Genomic DNA, 22,358 nt, shown 5'->3' with positions numbered 1-22,358 from the left:
AACTAACCCTAATGAGATGCAGAGTAGGGGTTCCCGTGCAAAAACACACGAAAAAACCACAAAATCACTTTCACAACGAAATGCCAGATCCGCGATGCGAGTCAAAACTACGTGAAAAGCCGCGGTAGCCACAAGTATTTAAAGCCGGACGAATACCTGCAGTAGGCAACAGAGCCCCACACACAGCCACACCCGAAGAACAAATGATGCCATGGAGCTACTCATCATGCAGCTCGGAGCCCCAACAGGGCCACAACACCCACCTCCACCACCCCCAGGATCCGGACCCGCCTCCCCTGGACCACCACAGAGGCAGAGCAGAGTAAGACAGCAGACCTACCGAAAACGCAACAGTCTCACAGACCAAACGCCCGAGGAAGTCATTGCCCACTACAGGCTCAAAAAGACAACCATCATCCGCATCATGACCCACATCGCCCACAGGATGACGGTCCTAACACTGCGGAGAACCAACATCTCTCCGCAGACAAAGCTGCTGGCTGTGCTGCACCTGTTGGGCACTGGTATGCACACGCCTCCACAATGCAGGGATCCAAGACGAGGCTCTGGAATGGACCACCTCCTTCCTCTCCGCAAGAGCCCAAAGCATCTGCCTCCCCCCTTTCTGTTCCAAAGCCTCCAAGATCATCTGCGGTGAACCCCAAGGATCATCTCTCAGCCCAACATTGTTTAACATTTACATGGCCCCGCTCGCCCACGTCGCCAGACTGCACAACCTCAACATGATCTCCTATGCCAATGACACACAGCTGATTCTCTCACTCACCAAGGACCCCCTTCCCGCCAAAACCAACCTCCATGAAGGAATGAAAGCTGTCACAGAATGGATGAAGAACAGCCGTCTGAAGCTGAACTCAAAGAAGACAGAGGTCCTCATCCTTGGCTCCACCCCATGAGCCTGGGACGACTCTTGGTGGCCGACCGCCCTGGGAGCAGCACCAACCACGCACGCAACCTGGGGTTCATCCTCGACTCAATGCTCTCCATGACAAAGCAATTCAACGGCGTCTCATCCACCTGCTTCAACACCTTCCGCATGCTCCGCAAGATCTACAGGTGTATCCCCACCGACACAAGAAGAACGGTCACCCAGAACCTCGTCAGCAGCAGGTTGGACTACGGGAACACCCTTTACATGGGAGCCACGGCCAAACTACTGAAACAACTGCAATGCATACAGATCGCCTTTACCCGCCTGATCCTCGACATCCCTGGACACAGCCACATCACACCCCACCTGAGAGACCTGCACTGGCTGCCCGTCAACAAGAAGATCACCTTCAAGCTTCTCACCCACGCACATAAGGCACTCCACGACACCGGACCAGCATACCTCAATAGACGATTCACCTTCTACACCCCGAACCGCCCATCCGAAGAACGACCTCCGGCGAAAGATCGTTCTCCTACCTCACCACCAAGACCTGGAATACCCTCCCCATCCCCCTACAGCAGACCCAAAACCTACTAACCTTCAGGAGGCTACTCAAGACCTGGCTATTCGAGCAGTAGCAGTACCCCACCTAGCTCCTTGAGTCCCTCACGCGTGAGTAGTGCACTCTAGAAAAGTTCCTGATTGATTGGTACATTCCAACTAACAACTGCCAGATTCAGAGGGGTCTCACAGCCAGCCCTATCAAAGTTCATCACACCTGTCCTGGATGCCATCCTCAGGTTAATACCCCAGTACCTTCATTTTCCCCACACTGAGCAGGAACAGCAGGAGACCAAACAAGGCTTCTACTCCAAAGCTGGATTCCCTGCAGTGTTGGGGGCAATAGACTGCACACATGTCCCACTTGTGCCCACTGCGGATACTGCACACCACTACCGCAACAGAATGCACACGTACTCCATCAATGTGCAGGCAACAGTGGACCACAGGGGACTCTTCGCAAATGTCGTCGAAAACTACCCCAGCATTGTGCACGATTCCTACATCTTCCGACAGTCCGTCATCAACCAGCGCTTCCAGGATGGCACATATGGAACTGGACTGCTTGTTGGTAAGTGCCAAATCAACACACAACACACCTCAAATGCACCATCACACAACTCAAAATTATGGGAATGCACACGTGACCAAACCACATACAACATGGCAATCAACATGCCCACCTACCGGACACAACAACACTACTCCATGGTGATCCTGGGCTACCCCTGCACATCATACAGCTATATCATGGCACCACAGCCACACAACAGCTGAATGTGTGTAGATGCGGGGTGCAGCCATGTGCGAAGGATGCAATTGACCCGTGAATGGAAATGTACACAAGTGAGGCATGGATGTGCAGGACAGACATGGGTAGGAAAACCACAGGTTTGTCCATGCAGATCACAACTGCTGGTGACTGGATTGTATTAAACAGTGGACGCAACCATGACACACCAGCCGTGGCTCAGTTAGTGGAAATGTCACTCACTGCATCACCCCCTGTGTGCATGAGAGTAGTGGGTGGGCCCTGAGTAAGCCAGGGCTGTGCAGGGGTGTGGACAAAAACCCTGTGGCACAGAGCGTGGTTCTCTCTCGGAAAGGCCAACGTCACTGACAGGGCAGAGGTTCACAGTCCGCCACGAGGCCGATGCCATGAGCAGCGGGGCCTGCGACCCTGTGCACCTGCTGCACCCCAGGTCACTGATACCCAGACCAGGCCTGCCCGCACCAGCTAACCATGGCCGCACTGCTCACCTGCGACACCGTTGTGTGTCAAAGAGGGCCTACCACGTGCCGGGCCAAGCTCAAAACCCCAGTCCCGCAACCTCTGCAGCATCTGCAGACCATCACTGGCCCCCACGACGCTGGCCCACATTACTCCTTCCTCATTGACATACTCCACCGGCGTCCCCTTCATCACAGTAGGTCCCACATGTGGAACTGTGTCCTGAGTCCTGAATGGAAGTGACCCCAAGGCCTTGGCGGTGGCCACAGCTCCAGGCCCCCTTCGATCAGTGAGGCATATTTCCATATGGCAGGCTGGTGACACGTGGTGCCACTAACCCTGTTCAATGCAAGCTAGCGACAAGTGGTGCCACTAACCCTGTTCAACCAAGTCAACGACTTGTGGTGCCACTAACCCTGTGCGCTGTGAGTGACTGTCAGCCTCCGGTGAAACATCGTTGGTGACTGAGCCTGTGGCCTGAGGGTCGGCATCAGCAAGGGGCAGGTACAGACTTGGTGTCTGGCATTAGTCTGTGGCATTCATGTCCTTCATGTTGCCAGACACAGATGGCACATGCCCTCTGCATCATGCCCTAGGGGTCTACCTCCCACTGTCCACCGAGACACTCCGCGACAAGCTCATTTTACATCTACGAAAACCTGCTCTGCCCTCATGACCCCACCCCAGTCTCCCGCAGGTCAGCGTCCTGTGGCGGTGGGCCCGTGTTGGCTGCTGTACATCCAGGGCCACCAACCCTGTGACACTCAATTTATCCCTCCTTGTTGTTCTGACATTGCATTTTTTAATGCGTGATGACTGTTGAAGTTGTTGCCAGCACCCACTACTCCCTGAGGGCTGGCTTACTCTCACCTCACACAAAGCCAGCACAGGCGTCACTGGATTATTGGGCCTGCCATCACATCCTGCCGAACCAAGTATTGACTCTTTTCTCCCTGCACTGTCACAGGTGATCAAGGATATGCACTCTACCCTTGGATGATGACACCCCTCTGTGACCCGAACACACCTGCCCAGAGGCAGTACAATGCGGCCCACATACGAACCAGGGGCATCGTCAAATGCACATTTGGCGTGTTGAAGTCACGTTTCGGATGCCTGGACGGCACAGGTGGAAAGCTCCTGTACAGCCCGGAGTTCGTGTGCAAGATGATCGTTGCATGTTGTGTATTGCACAACATCTGGGTACGCACCAATGCCCGATGAATCCCAGTTCCAGAAGTACCAGACGATGATGTGGACATTGGGGCAGGTGGCCCACATCCCACTGCAGCTGCGGCAGGAATGGCCCATAGGAACACCATCATTGAGAATTACTTCTCATGAGTAAGTGACATTGTGGCTATCCCAGGCAATCATGGGACAGTACAAAATGCCCAAACACACAGCATGTGTGAATAAAACATATTTGCAGGTTACATGTTGTACTTGTACATTGTCATGTCACAGTTTCCTGCTGTGCCAGATGTGAATTGCCATGTCCGGCACATTTGCGGCACCAGTTGTGTCCTGTGTTCTGTTGTGGAGGTGTTGCTGTTTGTACCGGGAAGTTGTCAATGTTGAGGTGGACTTCTACTTATGTGCGTATTCTGCACAGTGGTTGATTCGCTCCTGCGGCTCTGATTTGTCTGCCACTAGTCCCTTTCAAGCGTGTGCCTGTCAGTTCTGTGCTTCCACGGTGCTGAGATGTTGCACACTTGGGTAACGTGTGCTCTTTGTCGAGTTGTGACTCTTGGGCATGGCTTGTCCACAGATGTATCGATGACATCAGGGGTTGTTTGTGCAGGTGGTTGTGTCTGAGTGTGACCTGCTCCTTTCCGGTTGTGGTCCGCACTCAGCCACCTCAATGTCGTGCCATGTACATTGTCATGGTGATTGGACTGCAGCCATGCTACTCGCCATGTGGTGCCTCTTCCATTGTCAGTGTGGCTGACGTATGTGCATGTTTGCTGTGTTTCGCACGTGGGCATGTGTAGGCTGTGTGTTTGTTTATGTGTTGCGTTGGTGCCCCTTTGGGCACATGGTATACGTGGGACTACTTGGTGTTTGTATGTGTGCCATTGTGCCCATCTCCCCCGTCCACCCACTCCCTGGTCGGTGCACACCCTGTTGATGTGGTGTCGGGTCATGTTGAACAGTGTCCAGATCCCTGACTTCTGTCACCGTCTCCCGACTGGTGTCTACAGCCACCATCTTCTCCATGTCATTCAGTTCTTGCTGTTCTGCTAGCCCCCCTCCTCTGGGGTGCGTTGCTGCTTTCGTGTTGACAGCGAGTTTCTACTTGGTTTTGCCATTCACATCAGTCCAGGGCCTCTTGTGCTCTGCCATTGTCCTCCTCTGCCATACGACAGCATTCACATGGTCCGAGGTGGTGTGCCATCTTTGCCTCTCTGTTGCCATTGACACTTTGGGGGTGACGTACAGTTGGTGGTGGTGTTCTGGCTCATCCGTGGCGATAATCGGGTATTCCTGGCAACTGTACCCCGACTTCCTCTTCTCATTGGCCTTCCACGGGCCCTGTATTCTTGGGTGTTCCTCCGTGAGGGTTGTGGGGTTCATGTTGTCCTCTGCTGTGGGTTAGGGTGCATCCGTGGTACTACGCAGTTGATGTCGTTTTTTAGTGGCATTTTCTTTCTGCTGTTCTTGTTCTTTTTCCCGCATTACGCGTGGTGATTGCTGGCCTTACGCTGGTTGTCACTGTTTTCTTATCGCGTTTGGGCACATTGTGTCTTTTTACGCATTGGGGTTTGTGTTTTTATCTCCGCTGCGATGGTTGTATTGCGGACATTGGCCGCGTGGTACCGCGGTGTTGTGAATTCCACTTTAACATGGGGTTATTTTCCCGCTAGCACCGAGACCGCGATCCTCAACATCGTGGACGACATTCACAAATATCTGGATACCAACCAATGCTGCCTTCCTATCCTCCTGAACTTATCAGCATCCTTTGACACAGTAGATCACAATCTACTCATCAAGGTGCTCCAAGACAGAGTGGGTGCTGATGAAAAGGTCCTACACTGGTTCTCCTCCTTCCTTCACAACTTCTCCCAAAGGGTAAAAATCTAAAATTACACATCTGAACTACACCTCGTCAGCAGAGACGTCCCCCAAGGATCAGTGCTCTCCTCACAACTATTCAATATATATATGAAACCCCTCACCTCCCTTCTTAAAAAAGCCAACATCCCCTTCCACCTCTATGCAGACGATACCCAGATCAATCTGGAAACCTCCTCTACTGAAGACATTCAGAGACTAAATAATACCCTCAAAGAAGTCAAACACTGGCTAAATATCAACCACCTTAAACTCAACCAGGTCAAAACCGAAATCCTGCTCGTCGCCAACAAAGAAGATAACCCCCATATCATGGAATGGCTAAAAGTAATCGATGCTCTCAACGTCAATCTCACACTGGCCAAATCTGTAAAATCATTAGGAATCACCCTTGACCCCAAACTTGACATGAACAAACACATTGAAAAGTCTGCGAGGAGTGCCTTCCTCAACCTGAAGCTTCTCAACAAAATAAAACCATTCATCCCACCCACAGGCCTACAACAAGCCACTCAATCGCTGGTTATATCCAGACTGGATTATGGAAATGCAATCCTCACCGGTGCAAAGAAATCCCACCTGGCACCCCTCAAAACAACGCTCGATGCAGCAGCCAGAATGGTTACTGGAGTCAAGAAATTTGATCACATATCCCCTGCACTCAGAGATCTAAAATGACTCCCAATAGGATTGCGTGCCAGCTTCAGAACTGCCTGCCTCACACATAAATCCCTACACACAGGGAAACCTGAATACTTGGCCGACAAACTCAAAAACGCTGGCCAAACAAGGATCCGCAGGAGTTCCAACTCCCTACTATTCATCCCTATGAAAACAAATAGAAACGCTAAAGGTTCCTTCGCTGGAAGCACACCAAAAATCAGGAACTCCATCCCAGTGAATATTGGGACTATCCTGTCCTTTGTTAAATTAAAAAAATCTTAAAAGACCTCTTCCTCAAGGCGACCTTCCCGCATCGATAGTCATTGCTATACCGAACAAGCCTGCACTCCGCACCTTCATGACATTTGCCTCTAAGACGCTCCACCCCAAACGCCCATCCAGCCTCCCCTTACAGATAAGGGTAACACCCAAGACCACGTGTGCTCAACAAGGCCCCCCAGGACTCCCATACCCTAATGCTGCACTGCTCGCTGGGACTTCCGAATCCAACATTTTTGCCTATTGTATGATTCCTGCTTTATAATCTGTTGTAAAGCGCTCCGATACCCCTGGGTCTGGCTATGGCTATATAAAACTCCTTAAATAAGTAAATAAATAAATGTTTAGCACACGTTCTTGTGAATATACCCCTTAGTCTTCACCCATCTTGCTGTAAATTCTTACATTGTCAGAATTCCATATCTGAACTTGCGATACAGCTGTCTAGGTAGGGAGCCCTGGATGACATAAAGGGAGGGTTCATAGACAGGAACAAGCTTATGATCAAGAAATTAATCTTTTAAGCTCCCTAGTTTGCTATTCTTTATTATCTCTCCCCAGAGATATTCTCTGCACCATTCCTTTATTACTGGCCTTGGTGTCAGATGGTAGACTTCTGGAGAGACCCAAAGATTCCCTAACGAAGCAACATGAAGCATCTTGTTTACATATAACAGCCACGGAATCTTAAGATGACCCTCTGCTTTTAGAACCTCTCTGAGTGGGGCTTCTGAGGGCTCCAGCTCTTGTGTTGACCATAATGTATGCCAGAATAATATTGGACCTACCCGAATAGTGAATGAGATTGGGAATGGATCCAAGTCTTGCAAAACTGGAACAGTTTGGGAGCTATCTGGAAGTTGTGTTAGGTATTTTAGGAATTTATTTTTTCCGTTTGGAGGCCCCAGAGCTCTGCGCCATACAGGGCAACAGGTTTTGTTCTTGTCTTATATACCTCAAGTGCAGGGTCTATGCAAATTGATTTTGACTTTTTTTGCCATCTTTAGGATGGCACCTGACTCTTGTTGCAATTTCAAAGAGAGTTTGCTTATTTCTGTCTTCCATCTAAGATTGTGCGACAAAGTCACCCCCAAATAAGTAAAATCTGAGACTTGTTCTAAAATGGTATTATTAACAATTAGAGTTGATTTATTGGATTTGTAGGGATCGAAAGCCATGGCTTTAATCTTGCTTATGTTCATTTCTAGACCATGATAGCACAAAAATCTAGAAATCAATTCAGAATTGCTTGTAGTTCTCTTGGGGTCTTTGAAATAAGAAGCGTGTCATCTGAAAATACCAACACTGGGTATTTCGTGAGGCCAATCTTGGGGGCGTCAATATTTTCAACGTCCAAGGGTTCTGCCAGATCATTAATAAACAGAGAGAAGAGTGTCGGGGCTAGGACTCAACGCTGGCGTACACCCTTCTCTATTTTGAATGCTTCTGTTTGTTCCACGTTCCTCCCATACCTCACCCGTGCTATATTAGTCTCATGTATTTGCTTTAGGACTCCTAAGATTCAAGTTGGAGCTCCCATGATTGCTAGTCCCTCAACTCGCGTCTCGAGACAATATTAAATGCCAATTTTAAATTGACAAAAATAACGTATAGATGCCTTTTAGCAAGCAGACCGGTGTGGTCAAGAAGAATAACTTTCGGGCAAACTTCCCTAATCCATCCTGTTATCCCTGCAGTATCTTTTTTTTCTTATTTCATGGTTTTTTTTGTGGTAGCTGACTTTTTCCGGTCTGTACTAGTTTGTAGGTTTCTTCTTCTTTGTTGTTCATCTTTCTCTCTGCCCTGTATATCTTTTGGTACTGTAAGACTAAGGTAAGATTTTTGGTACTCTAATGTCTACTGTGAAGATTGTTGGCCCAAGTAAGCTAATATTAAAATAATATTCACCATGTATGTTTGTTGAGAAGGCTTTCCTTTTCTTGCTCATGCTCTAACAGGTAACAAGAGAGTGGCCATGGTCAGGGACCACCCCCGCAACCCAAAATGTTGTGCTGTGTTATTCATTGAAAGGTTATACCAGCACTTCCCATGACAGTGCAGCATGGCTGGAAAGTGTAAGGCCCCACTGCATTTGCCAATCAACACTATATTTCTTTAATTGATCATTTTCTTCCACCCCTTCATTGTGCTTCAATGACTAGGAGTCATCGTCATCCCAGGCTATAGCTCTGCTGCTCCAATATGAAAAGTTTTTTGGTTGGCTTGACTACCTGGCTTTTCTAACATTGTGAACCAACAAAATGCCCAGAGTGACATTTTTGATAGAACATACTGCAGTGGTAGCCAAACTGTAGTGATGTATTGCGGTTGTATTTGTTTGATTCCAAAAATGAAGAGGAGGCATATCTTGCATCTAAAAAATGTATAATAGTTTTTTCTAGCCACACAGAGAGCCTCCAGCTCAAGTGCCGCTGCAGGAGGAGAAAGAGATTCGGTTGCAGGAAGAGACGTGTGCAAGGGGGTAAATCACATTGCTTGCTTATTGACAATTACTATTATATTCACTAGCTACAAGGGCATCGTTGTGACTTACTCATGATTATGAATACCCTGCTTTACCAGCTACAGTTATAGCCTTTTTTAATGATGGCTTGATGGAAACAGGAAAGAATGGAAGGTTAAAAGAAAGGGTGGATGAAATGGTATATGAGTGAAAGGAAAGGATGTGTGGTTGAGGGAAAGGATGCGTGGGTGAGTATTGCATAAATGGATGGACGGGTAAAAGGATGATTGAAAGAAAGGATGGATACTGAATGAATGGATAATTGATTAGAAATGTTGATAAAAGACTGGATGAGAGAAAGTGAAGCTTAAATCACAGTGGCTATGGGTGAATATAGTAGGAAGAATGAAAGGATGATTGAATACTTGCCTGGATGAATAAACAAGGAAGCTCTTCTAGAGATGGACATGCTACTCACCTATTTTGCTTACTTTGTTTACTGGTTAGCAAAGCTATGGTTCAAAGTGGGGGTATTTTAATTTTTGTTCTAATCCCTTGACTAACTCTATTTGTTGAACAAGACGGATATGTATCCCACCCATCATCATTCATCACCCCCCCTCCCTGCCCAAGACATTTTGCCACCCATGATGGAAGTGCTGTATGGTTAAATTTGTGATTGCATTATTGACTGCGCAATATGCATCTCCTTCTGCTATGGGGGGTTGACAAGATTTTCAATGCATTGCAAACCGAACATGCAAGGTGTGTTTCCCTTTGCCCGCCCAGTCACCACTCATTACTTCACTACTTTACTCTTTCCTAAGTTCTTCCATCCCAACCTACCAAAAAATTCAAAAATCCATTCTTGACATGTGCCACATTTTTATGGCCATGTGAAATGATTCCAAAATATATTTCCTGGTTTCCCATTGCAGATTTTTTTTTACGCCTGTTCAGGCTTTTCCCTTTAAGCTTTTTTCTATTAGAGTGACTGAATAAGCCAACGCTTAGGCACATACAAATTGATGATCAGTGACACTGCTCTGCTCTATAGCAAAGGCTCCACCTACCTGCCAAATCCTTCTACCTTACCTTGCAGTAGAGTAAATCAAGTTTCCTTCCCTTTGTGCCTAGCGTATGAATTTGTTGGAAATAATTTGTGGTAATGGGTGAGGCCAGTGAGTAAAGTGGGACTAAGGGTCTGATTTGATTTCAAGTTTGCAATAAGGGATAGTGTGTGACAAACATGGCAAATACAATCTATATAGCCAATTCCTTTCCCTGTAGTGCAGTTAATCATGTTCCCCACTGTCTCCTTATGGCTGACAGGATAATAATAATCGCTTTATTGCATGATTAATTAAAACCTTCGCAAACAAGTAAAATATGTATTCACAAAAAGCGGCTTCATTAGATAATGCTAAAAGAGATTGCAGATGTGAGTGATTCTATAAAATAGCGGTGGAATAAAAACTAATAGGTGAGGCAGTTCATCAAAACGCTTATTCTCGTGGTTAGTTGCGCCCCGTGAAGAAATGTATATGAAACATTTTTAGTTCGATGAACTGGTAGTCGGCCCAGGATGACTGCTGACAACTTAAGGACCGTGACAGTAGGCAGAGATCTGGTCAACGTCCTAATGGACGGTGTAGTTGTACTTGTCTCATAAACCAATTGGCGTGGCCTGAAAACAGGATAATGATATCCACATTTTATAAGTGACGTGTGACATATTATCTTAATCATTATTTATCTGCCTCTTTGGGGTTAGGGTAGAAAGTGAAAGGCATTTGGAGAAGAGCAGGGCCATTGGAATTAAAGACAGATAATTGTCAACTACAACTATTCCAACTGCTGACAGTAGCAAAGTACCCAAAGTGCTGCCTAGCATGCCTCTATTAATTTAGCACAACAACTTGTACTCCATAGTGCATAATGCTTTACTCGTTAATGAGAGGTCAATAAAAAGAATTCCACTAAAAGTATCTGTTTTGTTACTAGAAAAGCTGTTAAAAGAAAAGAAAATTAAATCACAGTTTCTTTAAAATCTTGTGTTAGTCTGCCTCAATTCTTTTCTGCCAGACAGTCAGTGCTTTGTATGTGAGGCATGTGTGGGTAAAAAATCAATAATCATAATCATATCAAATTTCAATGGTCCTAGGGGACTGGCAGTATACTATTACTGTGCCACCCACTACTTAATTTTAAACAAGGGTTTGCACAGAGCATTGTTTATTATTTGACTTTTTCCTTTTTGTTTTCTCAATAGTAGCTACTCCTGCTGGTCTACCAGCATCACCCACCAGGCAGGATATAGTAGCCTGTCTGCAGTGGCAGAGGCTGGAGACAATCCAGTCTGAATACCAATGACTGGTGGCCAAGGAGGTTGAGGAGTAGGAATTAGCTGCCTCTGACACAGGCCCCAGTTCAGCTAGCTTGCCCCAGCCTCCCATACATTGCATCGCCTGTGCTCCCACCGGCTGTCTAAACAACAAAATGACTGCCAGTACTGCCACTCTATTCTAATATCTTTTTCGAGGAAACATATTGATTTGAAACAATATGCACCATAGACTTCTTTTTTAGTCTGAAGATAGATCAATTTCTTTTATTTAATTTTTCATATCAAAGGAACTTTTTCAATTTTCATATATTTATATACTCATGATTGACATTTGCACCTTAACACATCCTAAAAGACACAAAATTGAATTACATTCACTCTCTCTCCTACTCACATTCCTCGTCATCCATTTATACATGAATCCAACATTTTTCTTTTTACAAAGACAATATATACATTCTACAAATTATTTACAGAAAACAACCATGGGAACACATTTTAATTAATTTTCTAATTTGTGTCATAAGAAACACTCCTAAGGTTGTATGAAAAACTGGTCTACGCATTTGAACTCCCTCAGTTGAGGGGAGTTCTCATCAGGACCACGTAGCTTCTTAGTACAGTTATGAACTGTTCTCACATGAGAGAAGTGGTAGTCTTCTAGGGTTCGTTCAAATCAATTTGAAAATGAGCCAAACGATGAAGCTTGCGAGGTGGATTTAAAAGCGCATGTTCTTTGTTTATTTTAATAGAAGTTTGTTTGAAGATAGTCGGACCCTCGGTCCACTCGGTCCTGTTTTAAACAGGAACAGAAACTGTGAGAAGCAGACCGAGCGGACTGTTCAGGCACCGAGGGTCTGACTATCTTCAAACAAACTTCTAATAAAATAAACAAAGAACATGCGCTTTTAAATCCACCTCACAAGCTTCATCGTTTTGGCTCGTTTTCAAATTGGTTTGAAAGAACACTAGAAGACTACCACTTCTCTCATGTGAGAACGGTTCATAACTGTACTAAGAAGCTACGTGGTCCTGATGCGAACTCCCCTCAACTGAGGGAGTTTGAAACGCGTAGACCAGTTTTTCATACAACCTTAGGAGTCTTTCTTATGACACAAATTAGACAATTAATTAAAATGTGTTCCCATGGTTGTTTTCTTTAAATAATTTGTAGAATATATATATTGTATTTGTAAAAAGAAAAATGTTGGATGTATGTATGAATGGATGACGAGGAATGTGAGTAGGAGAGAGAGTGAATGTAATTCAAATGTGTGTCTTTTAGGATGTGTTAAGGTGCAAATGTCAATCATGAGTATATAAATATATGATAATTGAAAAAGTTCCTTTGATATGAAAAATTAAATAAAAGAAATTGATTTATCTTCAGACTGAAAAAGAAGTCCATGGTGCATATTGTTTCAAATCAATATGTTTCCTAGAAAAAGATATTAGAATAGAGTGGCAGTACTGGCAGTCATTTTGTTGTTTAGATTTATGAGGCTTGGCCTTGCTGTTCTGAGCCCTAACCCAGTTTTGGTTTCAGCCCACCGGCTGTCAGCAGCACTGATTGTCACATCTGACACCCCCTCCCTCTTGGACAGACAATTCTAGGTTTTGCGCCCTGCAGCGGAAAGACCGCATTGAAAGTACGCTTAGGAGCATAGTGCAGAGCCTGGACCAGCTCCAGACCCAAATGGGTACTGCCGTCTTCTAAGCCCTTTTGAAAAGAAATTGGTGAGAGGGACTTGTATAGGAGTTGGGACAGGGTGTGTTTTTCTTGGACTTTTGCATGGACATTGGTTGGGGATGGGTCAGTTTTTTGGGGAGAGGGGCGGGTCTGTTATGGGTGGGGAGTGTGTTTTTTTGGGAAAATATTAAAGAGAAAAATGACTTTACCATACTTGCATGAAGTAGTTTATTGGTGTTTTTATTTTTTCTTTGCACTACTGCCTTTTTGAACAGCCTGTTTTTTAAATCTGTTTATGAAAGTGTATACCATTGTTCAAATGCCCTTGCCTTAATTCCCTCTGTAACTATCTTGACCATGGTGGGGATGCTGCCATGACCTTTATTGCCTACAGCAACCTATATAAATTATTTTATCTGCAGTAGCAGTTAGTTGCTACTAACTTAACTTGTTCACTTCCCTCCATAGTTTTCTTACCTGAATATCGATGAAGCAATAACAGGGAAGGTATCCCAACTTCACAAGCAAGGTCCCACTCCCACCCAGGTGAGCTCCAAGTGTAGGATTAACCAGAAGGATTATCCATTTCAACCAATTAAATGGAAATAAAAACGCAGAGTTAGTGTGTGATAAATTATATCATACCTTTACAAAGAATTAGGACCAGACTATTACATGACACAACAAAGAATACCTGATATTGATAAAAGAACAAAACAATTGCATTAGTAACTTCTTCTGAGAAATGAAGAGCTAGTATTTAATTAAAACTAAACTCATGAAATCCTCTAGTCAGGAAAAAGTGGCTCAAAGTCTGGAGTGGACAAGGTTAAGTGTTTATGCAATACAAGGCTAGAATGATGATGTTGACGACTGATGTTCTTCTATATCTAAAATATGGATCACTTTTATGTGTGGGTAAGTAAATGGGGCCAGAATGGGCTATTGCTTAGGTAATAGAATATCCTGCAGTAAATTGTTGCTTGCAACACATCTGCCCACAAAGTATGTGATCCATTTATATGGGAAACTAAGTCACAAACCTCAATAAAGCACACAGTCCAGGGGAAGAGGGTTAGTGATTTCATGAGTTGATGGGAAATGGGATTTAGGAAAATATGTGACAAAGACAAACACTATAAAGGTACAAGAGTCATAGACAAACACTATACAAAGACAAGAATCATCCGGGCAATGAGCAGCACATCATTTTCATCATCAGATTGGAATTTGGCAGTCTTGTCAATCAAATAATCGTCTGGGGCAGCCCTCACATGAGATGAAAAAACAGAAGGATCATCAGAGTGGACCGTACAGGTTAATTTTTGCTACGTAAGTTAGTAAAGGGCAATCACCTCCAGGAAATATGATCACCCATTATTCAGGCCCCAAAAATTGAAAATCATCTAAATCAAGTTTAGAAATTACAGTTGAACATCCATCCTCACTGTCTGCCACCACATGAATCATCAATCATCACTCATAATCACTCGCTCACAATTGCATTAGTTGTAGTTTTCTTTCCAATCCAAGTACGGTGTAACAACTCAGAAGGACCGGGACGAACACTGGTTCTGGGTAGATACTGTTTTATTTTCTTTACAGTTCTTTTGTATCTACTTGTTAGTCTATTAGCTGCAAAACTATAAGGCTCTGTCGTGGCGAGGGTTTCTGGCACGTCTATACCCCTAGCGGGCTTGTTCTCAAACTTTCTTCAGTTTGTAGTGTTCTGCAGCCCGCTGGCCAGGTCTCAAACTTCCTTCAGTCCGGAGATCGAGTGGGAGTCCCAAAACAAAAAGAAGACAACAAAGATGGTTTTACTAAACTGCTATACGACACTTTAGCACCCAAAACAAGGGCCGGGAGTGAGGAACACCTAAGGCACTCATGATGTGTGCACTCTCTTTACCAAAAATAATGGTGTTGTCAGGTGTGGCGTGCTGTGTTTCACACAAGGGAACAGGGAGTGAGGGGAAGTATAGGGGTCAACGGGAGCTTTAGCCAGGACCCTGAGAAAAATGTTTTAAAGGTGGCCCCGCCCCCCTACCAATCCACGATACAATCACGTACCTGGGTTAGCCACGCTCTCCCGTGAGCGTGGCTCGGGGATTCACGGGGTCGTTGGCCTCCTGGCTTTACTCCGGCAGGTGCTGCGCTTCCTCCTCCAAACTGGTCTGCTTGGCTCTCATACGGTCCTTCCTTCCTCCTCGCTTCGGTCGCGTCTTTCCAGCTCTCTCCTTCCGCGTCGGTGACGTTCCACCCCTGGAGGTGGGCTTCTGGGTTTACATCCAATGGCCGTCCGGCAGGATTCCCTTGGGGCGGAGCCTCGTCACAGAATAGCGACCAGTTAAAGGAACCATGTCCTTTTTCCTCTTCGTCGTCCGGCTCTGTATTCCATGTCCAGTTCTCCTGTTGGGAGAGAGAGAGGGACGGAGGTAATGCAGTCCACCAGTGCCTTGATGCTCCTGATAACCCCTGGGCCATGTCCTCCCGGTCCGCCCGGTCACACACCTCCCCCCTAGGACTCTCCCGATCGGGGAGAGGAGGAACCCTGGAAAGGTAATCGGCATTGCCGCTGTCCGCTCCTTTTCTATGTCGTATTTCAAAGGAAAAGGGCTGCAGTGACAGAAACCAGCGGAGTACCCTGGGGTTGTTGGCCTTATTTCTGCACATCCACTGTAGTGGAGCGTGGTCCGTATATAGGAGGAAAGGACGACCCTCTAGGTAATACTTGAGTTTATCCACTGCCCACTTTATCGCTAAGCACTCCCTTTCAATGGTAGGATATTTACACTCCCTGGGAAAGAGCTTCCTACTTATGTATAGGACGGGATGTTCTACTCCATCTACCCCTACCTGTGATAGGACTGCTCCTAGGCCTGAACTGGAGGCATCTTTGGATAGAATGAAGGCTTTATCAAAGTTGGGGGATATGAATACTGGGTCTGTCGTGATGATTTCCTTAAGTTTCTTAAAAGCTGTTATCATTTCAATCGTAGGGTGTCCTAACACATTTGTTTGATGTTTTTCTGTAACAGGTTGGCTAATGGGGTGGCGATATCAGAAAATTGGGGGATGAAACGTCTATAATATCCTATGAGCCCAAGAAAGGCTCTGAGTTCACGTTTTGTGGATGGAAAGGGTGTGTTTGTGATGGCTTTGACTTTTTCTGCCTGCGGGGCTATCACCCCGTCACCGAGGATGTACCCCAGATATTTAACTCGAGTTTTGGCGGTTCTAGACTTCTTTGCCTTCATATGCAATCCTGCCCTTTTCAGTGCCTCCAGGATGATCCGTAGGTGTCTAAGATGTTCTATCCAGGACGGGCTGAGCACTACGATATCATCTAGATATGCCGAGCAAAATGAAGAGTATAGCTGCAGGATGGTGTTCATAAGCCGCTGGAAAGTTGCGGGTTCCCCTTGTAGCCCGAATGGCAAGACATTGAACTCATTTAATCCTTCTTCCGTGGCAAAGGCTCTTTTCTTCTCATCAGCCTCTCTCAGGGGAACCTGCCAATACCCCTTCGTTAAATCGAACGTGGTAATAAAACGTGAGTCTCCTAATTTCTCAATCAATTCATCCACCCTTGGAATGGGATAAGCATCACACGCAGAGATGGTGTTCAAAGCCCTGAAGTCCATGCAAAAACGTTTGGATCCGTCCGGCTTCTGGGCCATAACATTCGGAGAGAGGCCCAATTGCTCTTGGATGGGCGGATGACTCCCAGTTTTAACATGTCCCAATTACTTTTCTTATTGCTTCCCGGCGTGCTGCAGGGATGCAATAAGGTCTTTGCTTGACGTGTTTCCCTGCTGGAGTTTCTATGTGGTGTTCGACTAAATGAGTTCTCCCTGGTAGGTCTGAAAATAGGTCTGCAAAGGGATTCAGAGTTTGTTTCAGGCTGTTTTTCTGTTCAGCTGTTAATTCTTCATTTACAGGGAGTTGGTCCAGCGTGGATGACTCTGGGTTGGCTGTCACCATTACTGGGGTACCTGTGGGTGTGGGTGCGGGGCCCAACCATTTTTAGAGCACGTTAATGTGATAGCACTGCTTGCGCGAGGGGGAGATCTGCACTCTATAAGTAGTATTTCCAATCTGGTTCTGAACAATCTGGGACGGCAGCACCCACCCTTTCTGAATAACGGATTGCTTGCACCCTGAGTCTAACAGAGCACTCAACATCTTACCGTTAACCCTTACTCTTACGTGAAAAGAGGGACCCATTTCTGACCAGTAGAGGACAGCCTTAGGGATGTACCCACCTCCATGGGCTCCTCCGCTGGTTTTCTTTGTGGGTACAAGTGAGCAATGTGGCCCCATTCTCCACATTCGAAACATTGTGGGCCTCTGTTCGGTGGGGTTTCGATTTTTATCGGTTTGCTCCGGGGTAAGTCCATGAGAGGTTTTGGCTTTTCCTCTCCTTTTTGTACGATGGCACTGGTCTTATGCTGCTTTTCCGGCTCCCAGGGTGTCTACCTGGGTTGAGCCCTTGAGTAATTAGCGGCTATCTCTATGGCTTGTTCCGGAGTTATGTGAGCGTGTTGTTTAAGCCACCTCTGCGTACCGTAAGGGAGAGCCTCCATAAACTACTCCAGGTAAATTTGGTCCATGATTTCTTCTTTAGTGCTATTTTGCAGTTTTAACCACTTATCAGCGGCCATCTTTAGTCTAAAGAAGAGGGTTTTAGGGTTTTCTCCTGTGATCCCTCTCTCTTTGCGGAATCGAATACGGTAGGCCTCTGCATCTAACGCTAAATGGTCTAAAATCACTTCTTTGATCCCCACGTAAGGAGTAACACCAGTGGCATTCGCCACCTGGTACGCCGCCTGGGCTTCCCCAGTAAGGAGTGGTGCTAGGAAGAACGGCCACTTGTCCTCGGGCCACCCACAGGCCCTGGCCGCCCTCTCAAAGTTCGTGAGGAAGGAGTCCGGGTCTTCCCCTGTCAGGTATTTTTGGAGCGACACCCCAGACGGATGGGGAAGAGTAGGTCGCCTTTCTCCCTGAGCCGCTACAGGGGGTTCTTGTATCACTTTGTGCAGGCCCTCAAGTTGTGCCGAGATAGAATTTTGAAACACCTCTCTGTCTTGTTGGGCTGACGCCATTTGTCGTTCCACGGCCCATTCAAATTTCTCCTGACCTTTTATTATGTGTTGAATGAGGGTATCCATCACGGGCTGACTGATGGATGGTGAACCCCCTGCTGACACCAGTTGTAACAACTCAGAAGGACCGGGACTAACACTGGTGCTGGGTAGGTACGGTTTTATTTTCTTTACAGTTCTTTTGTATCTACTTGTTAGTCTATTAGCTGCAAAACTAGAAGGCTCCGTCGTGGCGATGGTTTCTGGCACGTTTATACCCCTAGCGGGCTTGTTCTCGAACTTTCTTCAGTTCGTAGTGTTCTGCAGCTCGCTGGCCAGGTCTCGAACTTCCTTCAGTCTGGAGATCGAGTGGGAGTCCCAAACAAAAACAAGAAAACAAAGATGGTTTTACTAAACTGCTATCCGACACTTTAGAACCCAAAACAAGGGCCGGGAGTGAGGGAACACCTAAGGCACTCGTGAAGTGTGCACTCTCTTTACCAAAAAGAATGGTTTGTCAGGTGTGGCATGCTGTGTTTCACACAAGGGAACAGGGAGTGACGAGAAGTATAGGGGTCAACGGGAGCTTGAGCCAGGACCCTGAGAAAAACATTTTAAGGGCGGCCCGCCCCCCTACCAAACCCACGATGCGTTCAGGTACCTGGGTTAGCCACGCTCTCCCGTGAGCGTGACTCGGGGATTCACGGGGTCGTTGGCCTCCTGGCTTTACACCAGCAGGTGCTGCGCTTCCTCCTTCAAACGGGTCTGCTCGGCTCTCATACTGTCCTTCCTTCCTCCTCGCTTCGGTCGCGTCTTTCCAGCTCTCTCCTTCCACGTCGGTGACGTTCCACCCCTGAAGGTGGGCTTCTGGGTTTATATCCAATGGCCGTCCGGCGGGGTTCCCTTGGAGCGGAGCCTCATCACAGAATAGCGACCAGTTAAAGGAACCATGTCCTTTTTCCTCTTCGTCGCCCGGCTCTGTATTCCATTTCCAGTTCTCCTGTTGGGGGAGAGAGAGTGGGACGGAGGTAATGCAGTCCACCAATCCCTCGATGCTCCTGATAACCCCTGGGCCGTGTCCTCCCGGTCCGCCCGGTCACACACGGGTAGGTTAGGTAGTGGGTACACAATTGTATCTTTGATGCAGACAACACATTGGAATTTAACTTTGGCACTCTTGTAAATCAATGATCTTCTGGGGAAGCCCTGCTAAGTGATGCAAAAATAGATTGGCATGCACGGGAGGCAGACATAGTCTCAAATGTCATTTAAAAAAAAAAATGTTATTGTTTTTTTTCCACACTACTGTCATATAGATATGCTTTGTCTTCACATTGTGTTAAGTTAGCATGAGCTTATTAGAAGTTTAAACGCCATTTTACCTTTCTGCTGCTTCTGCACACGGCACCTATTGCTATTAGAGCTTTGAGCCTAGTGGAATGTTTTGCTTCACACGAGAAAAATATGTTTTTTCTATTGTATCAGCTTTGCTTGGTAAGCTATGTCTGAACAGTGAGTGCCGAGACCTTCAAGGTTATTTCAACACAGTGGTTGTTGTGAGGTCTGATCTTCGCACTTTCTAGACATAACACATATGCAACTGCGGCCAACTCTGACTTTAGGCGCCTTTTAATAATGCACTGCGCAGAGCATGCACACACACTTGATGAAGATTCGCATGCAGAGAGCTGGTGGAAGATGGTGTGATCCCTTTCCACTAAGATCAGAGGTATGGGGCCGCCCTTCTAAAACCCAAATATACCTTCTTTAGATATAATATAATATACTAGCAAGGGAGGGTAAGGCTTAAGTGCCATTTAGCCTTCTTCCCTTTAGCATTTTAACATGCTTTCTCCCTTTGTATTTTATGGACTAGTAACTATGTTGATAACCTTGTTGCTTATAATATGTTTGCTTGTATTAGCTAAGATACTGCGCTTGAGAACACGGCATTAGAAATAAACATTTCAAACTTGCACGTGTCTTCATTTACTCCTCGTTTTGGATTGGAATGTTAGCATAACGAAAGAGTGTTCATGTGTTCCACGTTACCCTGATGTTCTAAGTCCATGTTCTGGGTTGTCTAAGCATTGGGAGTATGGAAGAACCAATGAGACACTCATTGCTAGTCTGGTAGGGGATTTTGGATACTGAGGTGACTTTTGGTACACCTTAATTTACTGAGGTTCTAAGTCTCTAAGCACAGTTCTGTGTATGAGCAGAATCCCTGCGACATGGTGACCAATCTTTGGTGGTCTTATTACATGACACTTGAGTAGTGCTTATATCAGTCCTTAGCCCCCTTCACTATTGTTTCCGGAAGACATTGGTGTCGGACAAACCTACCTATAGCTACATATGTCTTTTCAAGCTTGAATCTTTCAAACGGTTTCCTTTTGAATTACTACCCAGTTGTGCTACGTAGTTTTTGTTGTACCTTTATCTTACTTTGTCACTATGGCTGACGTTTACATACCGCAGCATAGTCGGATTGCGGTTCGCAATCATTTGCAGGCGTATGACGTCGGGTTGAAGGGCATGGCGGTTATTTTGTTAGTGAGTGCGGAGGTGGCTTACCCATATGAAATGTTCTATTCGTGGGTGACCTTCCCGGTTGTGAAAGTAAATACTAATGTGTTCGACACATACTGCTACTGCCGTACCTCAGGAATATGTTCCATACAGGACACAGGAGGTGCCGATTAATGCTTGGCAGCACCGAGTTTGGTTTAATGGTGCCCTTCCACACTCTTTGTTAGCTTCAAGGTTAGGTCCTTTGTCCATTCCAGGCGCTACTTGGCCTGTTTTGGCTGTATTTACAACGCATCCTAGACATGGAGCGGTTCCCGTTGCAGACTTGCGGCCGCTACATGCTGTCGCAATTAGTGTAATTTGGTCGTCAGTGCAATACATTACCCGCAATCTCCCGGGTGGGGCCCCGGGTGCTGCGGCGCATCCGGCTAGACCGAGCGCTATGAAGCTCAGTCCTGTTATGGTCAATGCAGTAATGGGCAAGCGCCCCCAGGATAAGGATGATATGCCTTTCTGGCTTGCCGAGAAATTTGACCAGCTGGAAGCAGTATTTCCTCATACGACTCCTGTTGAAAAACACAGGATTCTGACAATTAGTTTGCCTAAAGACTTGATACCAGAGGCAGGTGACTGTGAGTCTTGGGGTAAGATTTTTGCGGCGGTGTACACGAGGTGCTTCGGCACTCCGTCAATGATCGTCCTTCACGCGGTCATCAAGCGTGTTCAGGATGAGCACGGGTCCGAGGCAGCGGTTGAATTGGATATGCGGCTCTGCGGCAGTTTTGACGTAGTTTCCGATCTTGTACTTGCAAATGTCAAGGGAGATGCGGTAAGCTTTCAGGTGTCTAATGCTTGCAGGCGGTTCCCGATGCTGATAAACCCTTCCAGTTACCGAGAATAATTACGGCGGCTTATAAAACCGTAGGCCGTAAAAGTTTGGGTGTCAAGCCTTTCTCAACAAAAGAGAAAAAACAACCCCAAGGGCAGAAGTCGGAAACAGACGACCAGCCAAGGGCTAAAAAGCAAAATTGGCCAAAAAAACAGAAACAGGGTAAACAACAGCAACAGAAACAGGGTTCTCGTCCTGCATCACCGGTGCCTGCACCTACAGAACGTGTTTATGACATGCGCGATCGCGCGACGAAAAAATCACCTGATCGTTTTCAGGTTTCTGAACAACGCTCTCCTCGTTTTTTTCAGGACTCATCGGCCTCATCGACCGGTGGTGGAGGAGGCGGCAGAGGTCGGGGTGGCCAGCAGGGACGCAACCAGCCCCGCCCGAAAGACGGTAAAGGCAAGCAGGACGATTCAACACCGAAAAGACCCCAGTTTCAGAAAAAGAAAGTTGCTGCTTAAACAACGAGATATGCCACAGATATTGAGAACGCAGCTTCGGAATTTGACATGGGCTCTGACCTTGCTGGACAGCGCGGCGGAGATTACCATAGTGCGAGAGGCCCCGCGTCCACTACTGAAGGTGACAGCGACTGACCAGTATGTTGTTGTGGAGACAGCTGATACCAGAGTAGCTCCC

This window comes from Lissotriton helveticus, chromosome 1_1, assembly GCF_964261635.1.
Source record: "Lissotriton helveticus chromosome 1_1, aLisHel1.1, whole genome shotgun sequence".
NCBI lineage: Eukaryota > Metazoa > Chordata > Amphibia > Caudata > Salamandridae > Lissotriton > Lissotriton helveticus.
The sequence above is the reverse complement of the archived record's forward strand: the minus strand, read 5'-3'. Positions refer to the sequence as shown.